The sequence below is a fragment of the Cricetulus griseus genome, chromosome 4, assembly GCF_003668045.3.
Source record: "Cricetulus griseus strain 17A/GY chromosome 4, alternate assembly CriGri-PICRH-1.0, whole genome shotgun sequence".
Taxonomy (NCBI): domain Eukaryota; kingdom Metazoa; phylum Chordata; class Mammalia; order Rodentia; family Cricetidae; genus Cricetulus; species Cricetulus griseus.
In genome coordinates this window covers 214,495,999-214,510,513 of record NC_048597.1, presented here as the reverse complement: position 1 = coordinate 214,510,513, position 14,515 = coordinate 214,495,999, and the positions used below count along the sequence as shown (strand labels likewise).

Here is a 14,515-nt window from a genome sequence, read left to right as displayed (position 1 = left end):
AGCTGAGTGTGTGTGAGACTGTCCTCAGCTGATAGTGTGTGAGACTGTCCCATCTGTGTGTGTGTGAGACTGTTCCCAGCTGAGAGTGTGTGTGACTGTCCCCAGCTGTGTTTGTGTGACACTGTCCCAGCTGTGTGTGTGTGAGACTGTCACCAGCTGAGAGTGTGTGAGACTGTCCCCAGCTGAGAGTGTGTGAGACTGTCCCCAACTGAGTGTGTGTGAGACTGTCCCCAGCTGAGTGTGTGTGAGACTGTCCCCAACTGAGTGTGTGAGAGACTGTCCCCAACTGAGTGTGTGAGACTGTCCCCAGATGACAGTGTATGAGACTGTCCCCAGCTGAGTGTATGTGTGACTGTCTCCAGCTGTGTTTGTGTGAGACTGTCCCCAGCTGAGAGTGTGTGAGATTGTACCCAACTGAGTGTGTGAGAGACTGTACCCAGCTGAGAGTGTATGAGACTGTCCCCAACTGAGAGTGTGTGAGAGACTGTCCCCAACTGAGTGTGTGAGAGATGTCCCTAGCTGTGTGTATGAGACTGTCCCCAGCTGTGTTTGTGTGAGACTGTCCCCAGATGAGAATGTGTGTGACTGTCCCCAGCTGTGTTGGTGTGAGACTGTCCCCAGCTGTGTTTGTGTGAGACTGTCCACAGGTGAGAGTGTGTGAGACTCTCCACACTGAGTGTGTGAGAGACTGTCACCAGCTGAGTGTGTGTGTGACTGTATCCAGCTGTGTTTGTGTGAGACTGTCCCCAGCTGAGTGTGTGTGAGATTGCACCCAGCTGTGTTTGTGTGAGACTGTCCCCAACTGAGTGAGAATGTCCCCAGCTGAGAGTGTGTGACACTGTCCCCAGCTGATAGTGTGTGAGATTGTCCCCAACTGAGAGTGTGTGAGACTGTCCCCATCTGAGTGAGAATGTCCCCAGCTGAGAGTGTGTGAGAGACTGTCCCCAAATGAGTGTGTAAGAGACTGTCCCCAGCTGTGTGTGTGTGAGACTGTCCCCAGCTGAGAGTGTGTGAGACTGTCCCCAGATGAGAGTGTAAGAGACTGTCCCCAGCTGAGTGTGTGTGATACTGTCCTCAGCTGAGAGTGTATGAGACTGTCCCCAGCTGAGAGTGTGTGAGACTGTCCCCAGCTGAGAGTGTGTGAGACTGTCCCCAACTGAATGTGTGTGAGACTGTCCCCAGCTGAGAGTGTGAGACTGTCCCTAGCTGAGAGTGTATGAGACTGTCCCCAGCTGAGTGTGTGTGAGACTGTCCTCAGCAGAGTGTGTGAGACTGTCCCAGCTGTGTGTGTGTGAGACTGTCCCCAGCTGAGAGTGTGTGAGACTGTCCCTAGCTGAGAGTGTGTGAGACTGTCCCCAACTGAGTGTGTGTGAGATGTCCCCAACTGAGTGTGTGAGACTGTCCCCAGATGAGAGTGTATGAGACTGTCCCCAGCTGAGTGTATGTGTGAGTGTCTCCAGCTCTGTTTGTGTGAGACTGTCCCCAGCTGAGAGTGTGTGAGACTGTCCACAACTGAGTGTGTGAGTGACTGTCCCCAGCTGAGAGTGTGTGAGACTGTCCCCAACTGAGTGTGTGAGAGACTATCCCCAGGTGTATGTGTGTGAGACTGTCCCTAGATGAGAGTGTGTGAGACTGTCCCAGCTGTGTGTGTGTGAGACTGTCCCCAGCTGAGAGTGTGAGACTGTCCCTAGCTGAGAGTGTATGAGACTGTCCCCAGCTGAGTGTGTGTGAGACTGTCCTCAGCAGAGTGTGTGAGACTGTCCCAGCTGTGTGTGTGTGAGACTGTCCCCAGCTGAGAGTGTGTGAGACTGTCCCCAGCTGAGAGTGTGTGAGACTGTCCCCAACTGAGTGTGTGTGAGATGTCCCCAACTGAGTGTGTGAGACTGTCCCCAGATGAGAGTGTATGAGACTGTCCCCAGCTGAGTGTATGTGTGACTGTCTCCAGCTGTGATTGTGTGAGACTGTCCCCAGCTGAGAGTGTGTGAGACTGTCCACAACTGAGTGTGTGAGAGACTGAACCCAGCTGAGAGTGTGTGAGACTGTCCCCAGCTGAGGGTGTGTGAGACTGTCCCCAGCTGAGAGTGTATGAGACTGTCCCCAGCTGAGTGTGTGTGAGACTGTCCTCATCTGAGAGTGTGTGAGACTGTCCCAGCTGTGTGTGTGTGTGAGACTGTCCCCAGCTGAGAGTGTGTGAGACTGTCCCCAGCTGAGAGTGTGTGAGACTGTCCCCAGCTGAGAGTGTGTGAGACTGTCCCCAGCTGAGAGTTTATGAGACTGTCCACAGCTGAGTGTGTGTGAGACTGTCCTCAGCTGAGAGTGTGTGAGACTGTCCCAGCTGTGTGTGTGTGAGACTGTTCCCAGCTGAGAGTGTGTGTGACTGTCCCCAGCTGTGTTTGTGTGAGACTGTCCCAACTGAGTGTGTGAGAGACTGTCCCCAACTGAGTGTGTGAGAGACTTGGCCAACTGAGTGTGTGAGAGACTGTCCCCAGCTGAGTGTGTGAGACTGTCCCAGGCTGAGAGAGTGTGAGACTGTCCCGAGATGAGAGTTTATGAGACTGTCCCCAGCTGAGTGTTTGTGTGAGTGTCTCCAGTTGTGTTTGTGTGAGACTGTCCCCAGCTGAGAGTGTGTGAGACTGTCCCCAACTGAGTGTGTGAGACTGTCCCCAGCACTGTGAGTGTGTGAGAGACTGAGGTGTGTGTGAGATGTCCCCAGCTGAGAGTGAGAGTGTATGAGACTGTCCCCAGCTGAGAGTGTGTGAGACCCCTGTCCCCAGCTGTGTTTGTGTGAGACTGTCCCCAGCTGTGTTTGTGTGAGACTGTCCCCAGGTGAGAGTGTGTGAGACTGTCCCCAACTGAGTGTGTGAGAGACTGTCCAGCTGTCTCCAGCTGTGTGTGTGAGACTGACTGAGTGTGTCCCAGCTGTGTGTGTGTGAGACTGCCCCCAGCTGAGTGTGTGTGAGACTGTCCCCAGCTGAGAGTGTGTGAGACTGTCCCCAGCTGAGAGTGTATGAGACTGTCCCCCTGAGTGTGTGTGAGACTGTCCTCAGCTGAGAGTGTGTGAGACTGTCCCAGCTGTGTGTGTGTGAGACTGCTCCCAGCTGAGAGTGTGTGTGACTGACCCCAGCTGTGTTTGTGTGACACTGTCCCAGCTGTGTGTGTGTGAGACTGTCCTCAGCTGAGAGTGTGTGAGACTGTCCCCAGCTGAGAGTGTGTGAGACTGTCCTCAGCTGAGTGTGTGTGAGACTGTCCCCAGCTGGGTGTGTGTGAGACTGTCCCCAACTGAGTGTGTGAGAGACTGTCCCCAACTGAGTGTGTGAGACTGTCCCCAGATGAGAGTGTATGAGACTGTCCCCAGCTGAGTGTATGTGTGACTGTCTCCAGCTGTGTTTGTGTGAGACTGTCCCCAGTTGAGAGTGTGTGAGACTGTCCCCAACTGAGTGTGTGAGAGACGGTCCCCAGCTGAGAGTGTGTGAGACTGTCCCCAACTGAGTGTGTGAGAGACTATCCCCAGCTGTATGTGTGTGAGACTGTCCCTAGATGAGAGTGTGAGACTGTCCTCAGCTGTGTGTGTGTGAGACTGTCCCCAGATGAGTGTGTGTGTTACTGTCTCCAGCTGTGTTTGTGTGAGACTGTCCCCAGCTAAGAGTGTGTGTGACTGTCCCCAACTGAGTGTGTGAGAGACTGTCCCCAGCTATGTGTGTGTGAGAATGACCCCAGCTGTGTATGTGTGAGACTGCCCCCAGATGAGAGTGTGTGAGACTGTCCCCAGCTGAGAGTGTGTGAGACTGTTCCCAGCTGTGTGTGTGTGAGACTGTTCCCAGCTGAGAGTGTGTAAGAGACTGTCCCCAACTGAATGTGTAAGAGACTGTCCCCAGCTGTGTGTGTGTGAGACTCCCCCCAGCTGTGTGTGTGAGACTGTCCCCAACTGAGTGTGTGAGAGACTGTCCCCAGCTATATGTGTGTGAAAATGTCCCCAGCTGTGTATGTGTGAGACTGCCCCCAGATGAGAGTGTGTGAGACTGTCCCCAGCTGAGAGTGTGTGAGACTGTTCCCAGCTGTGTGTGTGTGAGACTGTTCCCAGCTGAGAGTGTGTAAGAGACTGTCCCCAGCTGTGTGTGTGTGAGACTGCCCCCAGCTGAGTGTGTGTGAGACTGTCCCCAGCTGAGAGTGTGTGAGACTGTCCCCAGATGAGAGTGTATGAGACTGTCCCCAGCTGAGTGTGTGTGAGACTGTCCTCAGCTGAGAGTGTGTGAGACTGTCCCATCTGTGTGTGTGTGAGACTGTTCCCAGCTGATAGTGTGTGTGACTGTCCCCAGCTGTGTTTGTGTGACACTGTCCCAGCTGTGTGTGTGTGAGACTGTCACCAGCTGAGAGTGTGTGAGACTGTCCCCAGCTGAGAGTGTGTGAGACTGTCCCCAACTGAGTGTGTGTGAGACTGTCCCCAGCTGAGTGTGTGTGAGACTGTCCCCAACTGAGTGTGTGAGAGACTGTCCCCAGACTGAGTGTGTGAGACTGTCCCCAGATGAGAGTGTATGAGTGTGTGTGTGTGACTGTCTCCAGCTGTGTTTGTGTGAGACTGTCCCCAGCTGAGAGTGTGTGAGATTGTACCCAACTGAGTGTGTGAGAGACTGTACCCAGCTGTGTATGAGACTGTCCCCAACTGAGAGTGTGTGAGACACTGTCCCCAACTGAGTGTGTGAGAGATGTCCCTAGCTGTGTGTATGAGACTGTCCCCAGCTGTGTTTGTGTGAGACTGTCCCCAGATGAGAATGTGTGTTACTGTCCCCAGCTGTGTTGGTGTGAGACTGTCCCCAGCTGTGTTTGTGTGAGACTGTCCACAGGTGAGAGTGTGTGAGACTCTCCACACTGAGTGTGTGAGAGACTGTCACCAGCTGAGTGTTTGTGTGACTGTCTCCAGCTCTGTTTGTGTGAGACTGTCCCCAGCTGAGTGTGTGTGAGATTGCACCCAGCTGTGTTTGTGTGAGACTGTCCCCAACTGAGTGAGAATGTCCCCAGCTGAGAGTGTGTGAGAGACTGTCCCCAAATGAGTGTGTAAGAGACTGTCCCCAGCTGTGTGTGTGTGAGACTGTCCCCAGCTGAGAGTGTGTGAGACTGTCCCCAGATGAGAGTGTATGAGACTGTCCCCAGCTGAGTGTGTGTGAGACTGTCCTCAGCTGAGCGTGTGTGAGACTGTCCCCTGCTGAGAGTGTGTGAGACTGTCCCCAGCTGAGAGTGTGTGAGACTGTCCCCAACTGAATGTGTGTGACTGTCCTCAGCTGAGAGTGTGTGAGACTGTCCTCAGCTGAGAGTGTGTGAGACTGTCCCAGCTGTGTGTGTGTGAGACTGTCCCCAGCTGAGAGTGTGAGACTGTCCCTAGCTGAGAGTGTATGAGACTGTCCCCAGCTGACGGTGTGTGAGACTGTCCTCAGCAGAGTGTGTGAGACTGTCCCAGCTGTGTGTGTGTGAGACTGTCCCCAGCTGAGAGTGTGTGAGACTGTCCCTAGCTGAGAGTGTGTGAGACTGTCCCACCTGTGTGTGTGTGAGACTGTTCCCAGCTGAGAGTGTGTGTGACTGTCCCCAGCTGTGTTTGTGTGAGACTGTCCCAACTCAGTGTGTGAGAGACTTGGCCAACTGAGTGTGTGAGAGACTGTCCCCAGCTGAGTGTGTGAGACTGTCCCAGGCTGAGAGAGTGTGAGACTCTCCCCAGATGAGAGTTTATGAGACTGTCCCCAGCTGAGTGTTTGTGTGAGTGTCTCCAGCTGTGTTTGTGTGAGACTGTCCCCAGCTGAGAGTGTGTGAGACTGTCCCCTACTGAGTGTGTGAGAGACTGTCCCCAGCTATGTGTGTGTGAGAATGTCCCCAGCTGTGTATATGTGAGACTTCCCCCAGCTGAGAGTGTATGAGACTGTCCCCAGCTGAGAGTGTATGAGATTGTACCCAACTGAGTGTGTGAGAGACTGTACCCAGCTGAGTGAGTATGAGACTGTCCCCAACTGAGAGTGTGTGAGAGACTGTCCCCAACTGAGTGTGTGAGAGATGTCCCCAGCTGTGTGTATGAGACTGTGCCCAGCTGAGAGTGTGTGAGACTGTCCCAAGATGAGAATGTGTGTGATGTCCCCAGCTGTGTTTGTGTGAGACTGTCCCCAGCTGTGTTTGTGTGAGACTGTCCACAGGTGAGAGTGTATGAGACTGTCCTCAACTGAGTGTGTGAGAGACTGTCCCCAGCTTAGTGTGTGAGTGACTGTCTCCAGCTGTGTTTGTGTGAGACTGTCCCCAACTGAGTGTGTAAGAGACTGTACCCAGCTGTGTGTGTGTGAGACTGCCCCCAGCTGAGTGTGTGTGAGACTGTCCCCAGCTGAGAGTGTGTGAGACTGTCCCCAGCTGAGAGTGTATGAGACTGTCCCCAGCTGAGTGTGTGTGAGACTGTCCTCAGCTGAGAGTGTGTGAGACTGTCCCAGCTGTGTGTGTGTGAGACTGCTCCCAGCTGAGAGTGTGTGTGACTGACCCCAGCTGTGTTTGTGTGACACTGTCCCAGCTGTGTGTGTGTGAGACTGTCCTCAGCTGAGAGTGTGTGAGACTGTCCCCAGCTGAGAGTGTGTGAGACTGTCCTCAGCTGAGTGTGTGTGAGACTGTCCCCAGCTGGGTGTGTGTGAGACTGTCCCCAACTGAGTGTGTGAGAGACTGTCCCCAACTGAGTGTGTGAGACTGTCCCCAGATGAGAGTGTATGAGACTGTCCCCAGCTGAGTGTATGTGTGACTGTCTCCAGCTGTGTTTGTGTGAGACTGTCCCCAGCTGAGAGTGTGTGAGACTGTCCCCAACTGAGTGTGTGAGAGACGGTCCCCAGCTGAGAGTGTGTGAGACTGTCCCCAACTGAGTGTGTGAGAGACTATCCCCAGCTGTATGTGTGTGAGACTGTCCCTAGATGAGAGTGTGAGACTGTCCTCAGCTGTGTGTGTGTGAGACTGTCCCCAGATGAGTGTGTGTGTTACTGTCTCCAGCTGTGTTTGTGTGAGACTGTCCCCAGCTAAGAGTGTGTGAGACTGTCCCCAACTGAGTGTGTGAGAGACTGTCCCCAGCTATGTGCGTGTGAGAATGTCCCCAGCTGTGTATGTGTGAGACTGCCCCCAGATGAGAGTGTGTGGGACTGTCCCCAGCTGAGAGTGTGTGAGACTGTTCCCAGCTGTGTGTGTGTGAGACTGTTCCCAGCTGAGAGTGTGTGAGAGACTGTCCCCAGCTATATGTGTGTGAAAATGTCCCCAGCTGTGTATGTGTGAGACTGCCCCCAGATGAGAGTGTGTGAGACTGTCCCCAGCTGAGAGTGTGTGAGACTGTTCCCAGCTGTGTGTGTGTGAGACTGTTCCCAGCTGAGAGTGTGTAAGAGACTGTCCCCAGCTGTGTGTGTGTGAGACTGCCCCCAGCTGAGTGTGTGTGAGACTGTCCCCAGCTGAGAGTGTGTGAGACTGTCCCCAGCTGAGAGTGTATGAGACTGTCCCCAGCTGAGTGTGTGTGAGACTGTCCTCAGCTGAGAGTGTGTGAGACTGTCCCATCTGTGTGTGTGTGAGACTGTTCCCAGCTGAGAGTGTGTGTGACTGTCCCCAGCTGTGTTTGTGTGACACTGTCCCAGCTGTGTGTGTGTGAGACTGTCACCAGCTGAGAGTGTGTGAGACTGTCCCCAGCTGAGAGTGTGTGAGACTGTCCCCAACTGAGTGTGTGTGAGACTGTCCCCAGCTGAGTGTGTGTGAGACTGTCCCCAACTGAGTGTTTGAGAGACTGTCCCCAACTGAGTGTGTGAGACTGTCCCCAGATGAGAGTGTATGAGACTGTCCCCAGCTGAGTGTATGTGTGACTGTCTCCAGCTGTGTTTGTGTGAGACTGTCCCCAGCTGAGAGTGTGTGAGATTGTACCCAACTGAGTGTGTGAGAGACTGTACCCAGCTGAGAGTGTATGAGACTGTCCCCAACTGAGAGTGTGTGAGAGACTGTCCCCAACTGAGTGTGTGAGAGACTGTCCCCAGCTGAGAGTGTGTGAGACTGTCCCCAACTGAGTGTGTGAGAGACTGTCCCCAGCTATGTGTGTGTGAGAATGTCTCCAGCTGTGTATGTGTGAGACTGCCCCCAGATGAGAGTGTGTGAGACTGTCCCCAGCTGAGATTGTGTGAGACTGTTCCCAGCTGTGTGGGTGTGAGACTGTTCCCAGCTGAGAGTGTGTGAGAGACTGTCCCCAACTGAGTGTGTAAGAGACTGTCCCCAGCTGTGTGTGTGTGTGAGACTGCCCCCAGCTGAGTGTGTGTGAGACTGTCCCCAGATGAGAGTGTATGAGACTGTCCCCAGCTGAGTGTGTGTGAGACTGTCCTCAGCTGAGAGAGTGTGAGACTGTCCCCAGCTGAGAGTGTGTGAGACTGTCCCCAGCTGAGAGTGTGTGAGACTGTCCTCAGCTGAGAGTGTGTGAGACTGTCCTAGCTGTGTGTGTGTGAGACTGTCCCCAGCTGAGAGTGTGAGACTGTCCCCAGCTGAGAGTGTGTGAGACTGTCCCCAACTGAGTGTGTGTGAGATGTCCCCAACTGAGTGTGTGAGACTGTTCCCAGTAGAGAGTGTATGAGACTGTCCCCAGCTGAGTGTATGTGTGACTGTCTCCAGCTGTGTTTGTGTGAGACTGTCACCAGCTGAGTGTGTAAGAGACTGTACCCAGCTGTGTGTGTGTGAGAATGCCCAAAGCTGAATGTGTGTGAGACTGTCCCCAACTGAGTGTGTGAGAGACTTTCCCCAGCTATATGTGTGTGAAAATGTCCCCAGCTGTGTATGTGTGAGACTGCCCCCAGATGAGAGTGTGTGAGACTGTCCCCAGCTGAGAGTGTGTGAGACTGTTCCCAGCTGTGTGTGTGTGAGACTGTTCCCTGCTGAGAGTGTGTGAGAGATTGTCCCCAACTGAGTGTGTAAGAGACTGTCCCCAGCTGTGTGTGTGTGAGACTGCCCGCAGCTGAGTGTGTGTGAGACTGTCCCGAGCTGAGAGTGTGTGAGACTGTCCCCAGCTGAGAGTGTATGAGACTGTCCCCAGCTGAGTGTGTGTGAGACTGACCTCAGCTGAGAGTGTGTGAGAGACTGTCCCCAACTGAGTGTGTGAGAGATATCCCCAACTGTGTGTATGAGACTGTGCCCAGCTGAGAGTGTGTGAGACTGTCCCCAGATGAGAATGTGTGTGATGTCCCCAGCTGTGTTTGTGTGAGACTGTCCCCAGCTGTGTTTGTGTGAGACTGTCCCCAGGTGAGAGTGTGTGAGACTGTCCCCAACTGAGTGTGTGAGAGACTGTCCCCAGCTCAGTGTGTGAGTGACTGTTCTCAGCTGTGTTTGTGTGAGACTGTCCCCAACTGAGTGTGTAAGAGACTGTACCCAGCTGTGTGTGTGTGAGACTGCCCCCAACTGAGTGTGTGTGAGACTGTCCCCAGCTGAGAGTGTGTGAGACTGCCCCAGCTGAGAGTGTATGAGACTGTCCCCAGCTGAGTGTGTGTGAGACTGTCCCCAACTGAATGTGAGAGACTGTCCCCAGCTCAGAGTGTGTGAGACTGTCCCCAACTGAGTGTGTGAGAGACTATCCCCAGCTGTATGTGTGTGAGACTGTCCCTAGATGAGAGTGTGTGAGACTGTCCTCAGCTGTGTGTGTGTGAGACTGTCCCCAGATGAGTGTGTGTGTTACTGTCTCCAGCAGTGTTTGTGTGAGACTGTCCCCAGCTGAGAGTGTGTGAGAGACTGTCCCCAGCTATGTGTGTGTGAGAATGTCCCCAGCTGTGTATGTGTGACACTGCCCCCAGATGAGAGTGTGTGAGACTGTCCCCAGCTGAGAGTGTGTGAGACTGTTCCCAGCTGTGTGGGTGTGAGACTGTTCCCAGCTGAGAGTGTGTGAGAGACTGTCCCCAACTGAGTGTGTAAGAGACTGTCCCCAGCTGTGTGTGTGTGTGAGACTGCCCCCAGCTGAGAGTGTGTGAGACTGTCCCCAGATGAGAGTGTATGAGACTGTCCCCAGCTGAGGGTGTGTGAGACTGTCCTCAGCTGAGAGTGTGTGAGACTGTCCCCAGCTGAGAGTGTGTGAGACTGTCCCCAGCTGAGAGTGTGTGAGACTGTCCCCAACTGAGTGTGTGTGAGACTGTCCTCAGCTGAGAGTGTGTGAGACTGTCCTCAGCTGAGAGTGTGTGAGACTGTCCCAGCTGTGTGTGTGTGACACTGTCCCCAGCTGAGAGTGTGAGACTGTCCCCAGATGAGAGTGTATGAGACTGTCCCCAACTGAGTGTGTAAGAGACTGTCCCCAGCTGTGTGTGTGTGAGAATGCCCCCAGCTGAATGTGTGTGAGAATGTCCCCAACTGAGTGTGTGAGAGACTGTCCCCAGCTATATGTGTGTGAAAATGTCCCCAGCTGTGTATGTGTGAGACTGCCCCCAGATGAGAGTGTGTGAGACTGTCCCCAGCTGAGAGTGTGTGAGACTGTTCCCAGCTGTGTGTGTGTGAGACTGTTCCCAGCTGAGATTGTGTGAGACTGCCCCCAGCTGAGTGTGTGTGAGACTGTCCCCAGCTGAGAGTGTGTGAGACTGTCCCCAGCTGAGAGTGTATGAGACTGTCCCCAGCTGAGTGTGTGTGAGACTGTCCTCAGCTGAGAGTGTGTGAGACTGTCCCATCTGTGTGTGTGTGACACTGTCCCAGCTGTGTGTGTGTGAGACTGTCCCCAGCTGAGAGTGTGTGAGACTGTACCCAGCTGAGAGTGTGTGAGTCTGTCCCCAACTGAGTGTGTGTGAGACTGTCCCTAGCTGAGAGTGTGTGAGACTGTCCCCAACTGAGTGTGTGAGAGACTGTCCCCAACAGAGTGTGTGAGACTGTCCCCAGATGAGAGTGTATGAGACTGTCCCCAGCTGAGTGTATGTGTGACTGTCTCCAGCTGTGTTTGTGTGAGAGTGTCCCCAGCTGAGAGTGTGTGAGATTGTACCCAACTGAGTGTGTGAGAGACTGTACCCAGCTGAGAGTGTAAGAGACTGTCCCCAACTGAGAGTGTGTGAGAGACTGTCCCCAACTGAGTGTGTGAGAGATGTCCCCAGCTGTGTGTATGAGACTGTCCCCAGCTGTGTTTGTGTGAGACTGTCGCCAGATGAGAATGTGTGTGATGTCCCCAGCTGTGTTTGTGTGAGACTGTCCCCAGCTGTGTTTGTGTGAGACTGTCCCCAGCTATGTGTGTGTGAAACTGCCCCCAGCAGAGAGTGTGTGAGACTGTCCCCAGATGAGAGTGTATGAGACTGTCCCCAGCTGAGTGTGTGTGAGACTGTCCTCAGCTGAGAGTGTGTGAGACTGTCCTCAGCTGAGAGTGTGTGAGACTGTCCCAGCTGTGTGTGTGTGAGACTGTCCCCAGCTGAGAGTGTGAGACTGTCCCCAGCTGAGAGTGTATGAGACTGTCCCCAGCTGAATGTGTGTGAGACTGTCCTCAGCAGAGTGTGTGAGACTGTCCCAGCTGTGTGTGTGTGAGACTGTCCCCAGCTGAGAGTGTGTGAGACTGTCCCCAGCTGAGAGTGTGTGAGACTGTCCCCAACTGAGTGTGTGTGAGATGTCCCCAACTGAGTGTGTGAGACTGTCCCCAGATGAGAGTGTATGAGACTGTCCCCAGCTGATTGTATGTGTGACTGTCTCCAGCTGTGTTTGTGTGAGACTGTCCCCAGCTGAGAGTGTGTGAGACTGTCCACAACTGAGTGTGTGAGAGAGTTTCCCCAGCTGAGAGTGTGTGAGACTGTCCCCAACTGAGTGTGTAATAGACTATCCCCAGCTGTATGTGTGTGAGACTGTCCCTAGATGAGAGTGTGTGAGACTGTCCACAACTGAGTGTGTGAGAGACTGTCCCCAGCTATGTGTCTGTGAGACTGCCCCCAGCTGAGTGTGTGAGAGACTGTCCCCAACTGAGTGTGTAAGAGACTGTCCCCAGCTGTGTGTGTGTGAGACTGCCCCCAGCTGATTGTGTGTGAGACTGTACCCAGCTGAGAGTGTGTGAGACTGTCCCCAGCTGAGAGTGTATGAGACTGTCCCCAGCTGAGTGTGTGTGAGACTTTCCTCAGCTGAGAGTGTGTGAGACTGTCCCAGCTGTGTGTGTGTGAGACTGCTCCCAGCTGAGAGTGTGTGTGACTGACCCCAGCTGTGTTTGTGTGACACTGTCCCAGCTGTGTGTGTGTGAGACTGTCCTCAGCAGAGTGTGTGAGACTGTCCCCACCTGAGTGTGTGTGAGACTGTCCTCAGCTGAGAGTGTGTGAGACTGTCCTCAGCTGAGAGTGTGTGAGACTGTCCCAGCTGTGTGTGTGTGAGACTGTCCCCAGCTGAGAGTGTGAGACTGTACCCAGCTGAGAGTGTATGAGACTGTCCCCAGCTGAGTGTGTGTGAGACTGTCCTCAGCAGAGTGTGTGAGACTGTCCCAGCTGTGTGTGTGTGAGACTGTCCCCAGCTGAGAGTGTGTGAGACTGTCCCCAGCTGAGAGTGTGTGACACTGTCCCCAACTGAGTGTGTGTGAGATGTCCCCAATTGAGTGTGTGAGACTGTCCCCAGATGAGAGTGTATGAGACTGTCCCAGCTGAGTGTATGTGTGACTGTCTCCAGCTGTGTTTGTGTGAGACTGTCCCCAGCTGAGAGTGTGTGAGACTGTCCCCAACTGAGTGTGTGAGTGACTGTCCCCAGCTGAGAGTGTGTGAGACTGTCCCCAACTGAGTGTGTGAGAGACTATCCCCAGCTGTATGTGTGTGAGACTGTCCCTAGATGAGAGTGTGTGAGACTATCCTCAGCTGTGTATGTGTGAGACTGCCCCCAGCTGAGTGTGTAAGAGACTGTCCCCAGCTGTGTGTGTGTAAGACTGCCCCCAGCTGAGTGTGTAAGAGACTGTCCCCAGCTGTGTGTGTGTGAGACTGCCCCCAGCTGAGTGTGTGAGAGACTGTCCCCAACTGAGTGTGTAAGAGACTGTCCCCAGCTGTGTGTGTGTGAGACTGCCCCCAGCTGATTGTGTGTGAGACTGTACCCAGATGAGAGTGTGTGAGACTGTCCTCAGCTGAGAGTGTATGAGACTGTCCCCAGCTGAGTGTGTGTGAGACTGTCCTCAGCTGAGAGTGTGTGAGACTGTCCCAGCTGTGTGTGTGTGAGACTGCTCCCAGCTGAGAGTGTGTGTGACTGACCCCAGCTGTGTTTGTGTGACACTGTCCCAGCTGTGTGTGTGTGAGACTGTCCTCAGCAGAGTGTGTGAGACTGTCCCCAACTGAGTGTGTGTGAGACTGTCCTCAGCTGAGAGTGTGTGAGACTGACTGTGAGACCCCAGCTGTGTGTGTGTGAGACTGTGAGAGTGTGAGACTGTCCCCAGCTGAGAGTGTATGAGACTGTCCCCAGCTGTGTGTGTGTGAGACTGTCCCCATCTGAGAGTGTGAGACTGTCCCCAGTGTGTATGAGACTGTCCCCAGCTGAGTGTGTGTGAGACTGTCCTCAGCAGAGTGTGTGAGACTGTCCCAGCTGTGTGTGTGTGAGACTGTCCCCAGCTGAGAGTGTGTGAGACTGTCCCCAGCTGAGAGTGTGTGAGACTGTCCCCAACTGAGTGTGTGTGAGATGTCCCCAATTGAGTGTGTGAGACTGTCCCCAGATGAGAGTGTATGAGACTGTCCCCAGCTGAGTGTATGTGTGACTGTCTCCAGCTGTGTTTGTGTGAGACTGTCCCCAGCTGAGAGTGTGTGAGACTGTCCCCAACTGAGTGTGTGAGTGACTGTCCCCAGCTGAGAGTGTGTGAGACTGTCCCCAACTGAGTGTGTGAGAGACTATCCCCAGCTGTATGTGTGTGAGACTGTCCCTAGATGAGAGTGTGTGAGACTATCCCAGCTGTGTATGTGTGAGATTGCCCCCAGCTGAGAGTGTATGAGACTGTCCCCAGCTGAGAGTGTATGAGACTGTCCCCAACTGAGAGTGTGTGAGAGACTGTCCCCAACTGAGTGTGTGAGAGATGTCCCCAGCTGTGTGTATGAGACTGTCCCCAGCTGAGAGTGTGTGAGACTGTCCCCAGATGAGAATGTGTGTGATGTCCCCAGCTGTGTTTGTGTGAGACTGTCCCCAGCTGTGTTTGTGTGAGACTGTCCCCAGGTGAGAATGTGTGAGACTGTCTGAGTGTGTGAGAGACTGTCCCCAGCTGTATGTGTGTGAGACTCTCCCTAGATGAGTGTGTGTGTGAGCTGTGTTTGTGTGAGACTGTCCCCAGCTGAGAGTGTGTGAGACTGTACTGAGTGTGTGAGAGACTGTCCCCAGCTGTATGTGTGTGAGACTGTCCCTAGATGAGTGTGTGTGTTACTGTCTCCAGCTGTGTTTGTGTGAGACTGTCCCCAGCTGAGAGTGTGTGAGATTGTACCCAACTGAGTGTGTGGGAGACTGTACCCAGCTGAGAGTGTATGAGACTGTCCCCAACTGAGAGTGTGTGAGAGACTGTCCCCCTGAGTGTGTGAGAGACTGTCCCCAGCTGAGAGTGTGTGAGACTGTC

General features: G+C 53.9%; 1 protein-coding gene across 5 annotated transcripts in view; it reads right to left on the bottom strand.

The window, feature by feature from the left end:
- The window catches only part of Poc1a (POC1 centriolar protein A), a 97,567-nt gene that overhangs the window by 71,404 nt on the left and 11,648 nt on the right, over positions 1-14,515 (bottom strand). The window lies entirely within an intron of this gene.